Source organism: Antechinus flavipes, chromosome 2, assembly GCF_016432865.1.
Source record: "Antechinus flavipes isolate AdamAnt ecotype Samford, QLD, Australia chromosome 2, AdamAnt_v2, whole genome shotgun sequence".
In the NCBI taxonomy this organism is placed as follows: domain Eukaryota; kingdom Metazoa; phylum Chordata; class Mammalia; order Dasyuromorphia; family Dasyuridae; genus Antechinus; species Antechinus flavipes.
The window spans coordinates 15,134,967-15,141,839 of NC_067399.1; the positions used below are offsets into that span (position 1 = coordinate 15,134,967).

Below are 6,873 nucleotides of genomic sequence, written 5' to 3' on the forward strand. Positions count from 1 at the left end.
ATGCCTTAGTAATAGTTTTGTACATTAAAGAGAAAATGTTAAAAATATGAATACTAAGGTGGCAGAGTAGTTAGAGAATTCTGTATCTAGTGTGGGAGAGATTCTTTTTTGTGGCAGGACAGATTTGCTTTTGTGTTATAATAATCTGATACACAACACATATATACAACATAGAAAGGTAATATTAAGGGTACTCTACATCAATTTTATATAATAAATTTATATGTCATGCTCCCTTAGCTTTGTATTTTCTTCCTTCCTTCCTTCCTTCCTTCCTTCCTTCCTTCCTTCCTTCCTTCCTTCCTTCCTTCCTTCCTTCCTTTCTTTCTTTCTTTCTTTCTTTCTTTCTTTCTTTCTTTCTTTCTTCTTTCTTTCTTTCTTTCTTTCTTTCTTTCTTTCTTCTTTCTTTCTTTCTCTCTCTCTCTCTCTCTTCTCTCTCTCTCTCTCTCTCTTTCTTTCTTTCTTCTCTTTCTTTCTTCCTTCCTTCCTTCTTCTTTCTTCTTTCTTTCTTTCTTTCTTTCTTTCTTTCTTTCTTTCTTTCTTTCTTTCTTTCTTTCTTTCTTTCTTTCTTTCTTTCTTTCTTTCTTCTTTCTTTTCTTTCCTTCTGTTTCTTCCTTCTTTCCTTCCTTTCCCTCCTCCTTTTCCCCATAAAGTAACTTCCAAACTGAAAGAGAAAGGATCACAAATGATCTATGACATAATATTGGAATGGCTGAGTGTGACAGTTTCATGTCACTTTTTTTTAATTAAAGTCTCTAGAAACTGTCGAGCTTAAATACTTAGTTAATTTCACCATACAAAGAAACTGAAGTTGAGCTACAATCAGAGTCCTAATTTATTTCCTGTAAAAAATTAATTACAGTAATCACCATGTTAAATATACCAAAAGACTCAAAATGAAAAGAAAATGTGATTGTCGTTCAGCTTAATGATGTAATTAGAGGTAGCATAATATTTATTACATATTGTAGGAGTTTTTCTAAAATGTGGAAGGGGGAAACAAGTATAGATGTAGGATATGTAGAGCCTCATGCATTGAAATTTCATTTCTGCCTATGTTTTCCAAGATACATTTTTACCAAATCTTATTACACTGTTTTACTTTTCTCAAAGGAGTGGACTTTTAAAAAATAAAATCCATATGGGTTCTTATAAGGTCTATGAGTATTTACATAGATAGAGATTGGACCTGAGATTTCACTGATATCCAGATCATATATGGTAGAAGAGTCCCACAACTGTGGAAAGCCAGAGACTTATAGTCTAAGAGAATTTTCTGAAGTACTGAGAGTTTTTCCCAGGATCACCAAATCAACATGGATCATCAGCAAGACATTAACCCAATCCTTCCTGAATTCATAAACAGTTTCTTATTCACTACATAATAGTTACTCTATTTATTAGACACCCAGATACAAATAGAATAAAATATAGTGCATACTTCTAAAGTAAAATCATGCTAACATCCACTTATTTTACTAATCTATTTCCTCTGGTGCAAGATGAAAATTTGGTAAAGTGTAGTGTCTATTTCTGCAGCAGGTATGATTATTTGTACATTTTATAATGGATAGACTCATAATACCATCAAAAGACTCCTTGATCCTCTAGAAACCAAAAAAAGAAAGTATTATCTAACCCCAGCTTCCTCTCTGGAACCAAATCTAATCTACTCTAAACCAATAAGGATTTATTCAATATCTACAATGGAAAATAAACACTGTTCATGCCATGTAAATGGAGTACTTGCCTTTAAAGGTTTTATAATCTTCAGTAGGGGAGGAAAAATTCAACATGTTCTCCTACTGATATATGGAAATTGAGTGTAAAGAGATCATTGACTAGAAAGATCAGGAAATATTTCTCTCATCCCCGACATTCTCCCCTTAATGTTATCCTATGGATGCAATTACAAAAATCTAGAGATAAAAAGACCATTAAATGCAGTGTCATTGAATCACAGACAAAGGACTTCCGTGTTGAATATAATCTCCTAAGTCACCGAGTTTAGCTTTACCTGCACAATAATTACATCCAAAACATTCCCATGAAGACTTTATTTGGTGAGCAGTAGGCACTACCCCAAGGAATTCATTGATTTGACAACTAGAATTGTTTGATTTTGTTTGTCTGTTTTGATATCATCTAAAGTTCTCTCTCTACAACTTATATTTGTTACTTTTTTTGGCCCTTTTTGATTATACTTTAGGAGATTTGATTATATTTTACACATTGATAAACCATTTCTCCTTCATTATGCATTTGCATATTCAATGATTTGCATGGTCTGTCTGGTTTGATGTTGTTGCTATCTTGCTACCCTTGGAGCTTACTGACATTATTTCTTTGAGTAGATATCTTATTTATCAAAAGAATCAATAAGAAAACATGTCTGTGAGAAACATAAAAATAGCTTGAGAAATAATGCAGGAAGTTGTAAGAGGATGGGGGGAAATACATATGCACAGAGGCAAAAGTATTATATGAGTATAAATATGACAAAAATGAATTATTCTCCAGAACTACTTTGCATGTAATTGTGTGACATTTTCAAAGGTTTGAGAAACAGTTTATGGGTAATTTAATCATATTGTCCTATAAGTAATATAATGGCCAGAACATAATTAATAAAAGTATGATCATTTAACAATGTCTTACACCAAAAAATCATTTGGTGATGGGTTCAGAGTTTATATATTCTTTCTGAAGAGCAGATGTTTCAGTCAGGGACTTCATGTGACATCATGCATAACCTTTGGATGGAGAAAGTATCTCAGACTTGGCAGGATAATGTACCAGATATTAAGCTCCTTTCTTGAATTAAACTGCCAAGTACTCCAACTCTACTGCAGAAAGCACAACTTTGGTGGGCTGCCCACATTGTTTGAATGCTAAATGTACACTTGCCAAAAAAATATTTTATGAAGAACACACATAGGGAAAGAGCATATAGGTTGATCAGAAAAAAAAAAAGTGATATAACAACACTCTCAAGGTAGATAAGAATTTTAGAATTGATTGCATGACATTGGAGACACTGGCATAGGACCAATCAATATGATGAACCCTCATCAAATAAGATGCTATTAGTTGATTGGTTGCTCTCCTTTTTAGTCAAAGCACCAATATAATATCACTACATTAGAGTCTAGTTATTGTGTGTATGACTGTGTCCAGTATCAGCTTAAAATGCTCTGCCACAGTTTGGACATAAATAATCCCTATGAACATTTGGGATGGCTTCTCTAATATTACACATCTCATGCATCTTTTGTACTAATTCAATTCTGCTCTCTTCAAAGAGCACAGCACATTCTCCATGTGAATTCTCAATAAAATATTTTTTTTTTTGACAAGCATACATTTGGTATTTGAATAATATGGCCAGCCCCCCCCAACAGACTGTGCTCTCTGCAGTAGAGTTGAATGCTTGGTGGTTTAGTTCAAGAAAGTCCTCAGTGTCTGGTATTTTTTCCTGGCAGAGAATCTTCAGAATCCTCTTAAGACAATTGAAATGGAAGGAATTCAATTCCCTACCATAGCAATACTGTCCAGATTTCACAGGCATACAACAATGAAGTCAGCACAACTCTGTAGATGTTTGGTTTGGTAATGTGTGGGACCGTGAGCCTTACTCAAACTAAAATCAGAGATGCTCAAGACAAAAAAAAAAAAAGTAGATTTATTAAGATCTCATGATAAAGGGCAGCTCCCACCAATAGCACTGTTGACACAGGTGTGCAAAGCATAAGCTACAAAGCATAGGATTATATATATCCTAACAAGGAATCCCCCACCTCCTTCTCACCTTTTCTTCCATTGATTTGAAGTCCATTCTTCCTTTCTAAATCTTCCCAGAGGCAAATAATACTAACCAATCACATACTCTCTAGCAACTTTGTACTGATAGTTAATTCTTTAGGAACTTTATGCTAATAGGGGTGAAAAGGGAAGGGTGAACAGGTGAGAAAGATAAGTGAACATCTGTAGCTTTTGACTATGGCTCAATTTGTTACTGCAAAATTTCACATTATAATTAGGTTATAGGTGGAGGCCCCATTCCTTTGAGAGATCCTCACTAAGTTTATCCCATTCAGTAGTCAGTCCAATACTTCTCCTCTCCTATACTTTCCTTAGGAACTTCTGAGCTAGTTCTGGCAGTGCATGTGCTAATCTCATTATCAGTATAGACACTGCTGGGAAGTACAATGGCAAAAGAAGAAAACTTATAAGCAGCAATCAGAATTTCATAATTTACTGTAATTGATGGTTCAACATATGGATCATGCTGGCTGATGGGGGACCTGTGTTTTATTGGTGCTGTGCTCTATGAGCAAAGCAGAATTGAATTAGCCCAGAAATAACATGAGATACAAAATTAGAGAAGCTACCCTAAATATTCACAGGGACTATTTGTATCCAACCCATGGCAAAGCACATCAAGCTTGTTTTAACTATATAAATTATCATTTTCATTATCTTAGTTTATTTATGATTATTAATTTTCAATTTTATTAATTATTTCAATTATTTTAAATCATTTAGATATAAAACTAAAATTAATAATTTTGAGTATTCAATTGATCATTTAATTAATTATTTTTAATTAATCATATTGTAAAGATATGGAACACTTCACAACTTTCCATGTCATCTAGAAATAGGGGTCATCCTAATCTCTGTATCATCCCAATGTTATTATATGTGCTGCCAAAGTAAGCATCACTTCAAACTCCTATTGGTCTAATTAGCCACAGTTGTACACACAGTGACTGTACTCTGACATAATGATGTCATGTTTTTCCTCTTCAAGTATAAAGAGCAACAATCAACCAACAATCAATAGTGCTTTCTTTTATTTTAAGACACATCATGTTGGTTGGTCCTGTGCCACTGTTTCCCATGTCATACAATCACTTCTAAAATTCTTGAAAGAAACCTTGAGAGTGTCCTTGTATCACTTTTCCCCAACCAACTTGTGAGCCCTTGCCTTATATGAGTTCTCCATTATATTTGGGAAGTGTATTTTGCATTCACACAATGTGGCTGGCCCAGCAGAGTTGTGTTCTCTGTTAGTAGAATTGGAGGGCTTGGCAGTTTAGTTCAAGAAAGGACCTCATTGTTTGGTATATTATCCTGCCAAGTCTGAGACAGTTTCTCCATCTAAGGGTGACATGATGTCGCTTGCAGCCCCTCAGTGAAACATCTACTCTTCAGTAAGGATATATAAACTCACCATAATGGTTTTGGTCTGAGATGGTCCAATGATCATTCTTTTATTGATAATGTTCTGGTCATTACATTATTAATGTAGTAAAATGATTAAATTTCCTTGAAACTATGTCTCTTCAACCTTTGCAAATGTCACACAATTACATGCAAGTAGCTACTGAGAAATAATACATTTTTGTCATGTTTACATTCATGTAATACTTTTAACTTTGAGTAGGAAAGATAACTAATCAAAACTCCATTTCAGAACATCATTAACTTTAGGATATCTACAGCTATTTTGTTCCCAACCAAATTGAGGAGAACACAATGGGTTTCCCAGCCTTACATTAAATTCTTTCTAAGGTTGGGAGGAGTCTGAACAAGATGGGAGAATAAATTCAACTTCCTTATTATTAATGTCCTTCAAGAGACTGAATGTTTAGGATTTTTGAAGAAGGGGAGAGCTCTTATTTTCTCCATGATATTACTAATTAGTAATTATTTTTCTTAATTGTCTCTTTGGACTTGAATTTTTATTGACAGCAAACTAACCTATTATATGTGTAAAAATTATTATAGCTTATATGAATTTTTATAGTTAACTTTTGCTAATATAGCAGAAATTTTATTTTGGCTTTCTCACCTTCACTTAGAGAGGTCAATATGTGTAATAATTTCTTAAATTTAACCATATCAGAAACTTGAAAATCTAAGGAGAAAAGCTGGTGAAAGAAGTACCTTAGATAAAATTAGTTTTTAATTGTTAAGGCTTTTTGTTTTCAAAACATACCCATAGGTAATTTCAAACATTCACCCTTGCAAAACCTTGTTGTCCAAATTCTTCCTTTGTTCCTCTTCCTCCCCTAGATAGCAAGTAATATATGTTTCTCATGTGCAATTCTTCTATACATATTTCCAAAATAATCATGATTCACAAGAAAAATCAGAACAAAAAAAGGAAAAACAAAATGAAAAAAAAACAAAATGCAAGCAAACAATAATAGAAGTGAAAATACTATAATGTGATGCATACTGAGTTCCCATAGTCCTGTCCCTGGATGCAGATGGCTTTCTTCACCACAGGACCATTGGAATTGGCCTAAATCATCTCATTGTTGAAAAGAGCCAAGTTCATCAGATTTGATCATCATATAGTCTTGTTGTTGCCATGTACAATGATCTCCTGGTTCTCCTCATTTCATTTATCATCAGTTCTTGTAAGTCTCTCCAGACTTCTCTGAAATCATCCTGCTGGTCATTTCTTATAGATCAATACTCTTCCATAATATTCATATACTATAACTATTTAACCATTCTCCAATTGATGGGGATCCATTCAGTTTCCAGTTTCTTGGAAAACTACAAAAAGGGCTGCAATAAACATTTTTGCACAAGTGGGTCTCTTTCCTTCCTTTAAGATCTCTTTAGGATATAGGTCCAATAGAAACATTGCTAGATCAAAGAGTATGCACAGTTTGAAAACTTTTTGAGCATAGTTCCAAATTGTTCTCCAATTCTGTTCACAATTCCACCAACAATGTTTTAGTGTCCCAGTTTCCCATATCCCTTCCAACATATGTGATTATTTTTTCCTGTCATTTTAGCCAATCTGAAAGGTGCGCAGTGGTATCTCAGAGTTATCTTAATTTGCCTTTATCT

General features: G+C 33.8%; 1 non-coding gene across 1 annotated transcript; it reads right to left on the reverse strand.

Annotated features, from left to right (window-relative positions):
* Window positions 1-4,619: 4,619 nt before the first annotated feature.
* Window positions 4,620-4,723, reverse strand: LOC127552614 (U6 spliceosomal RNA). Its single transcript, XR_007951476.1, has one exon. It is a non-coding gene; the product is annotated as a U6 spliceosomal RNA (small nuclear RNA).
* Window positions 4,724-6,873: the final 2,150 nt, after the last annotated feature.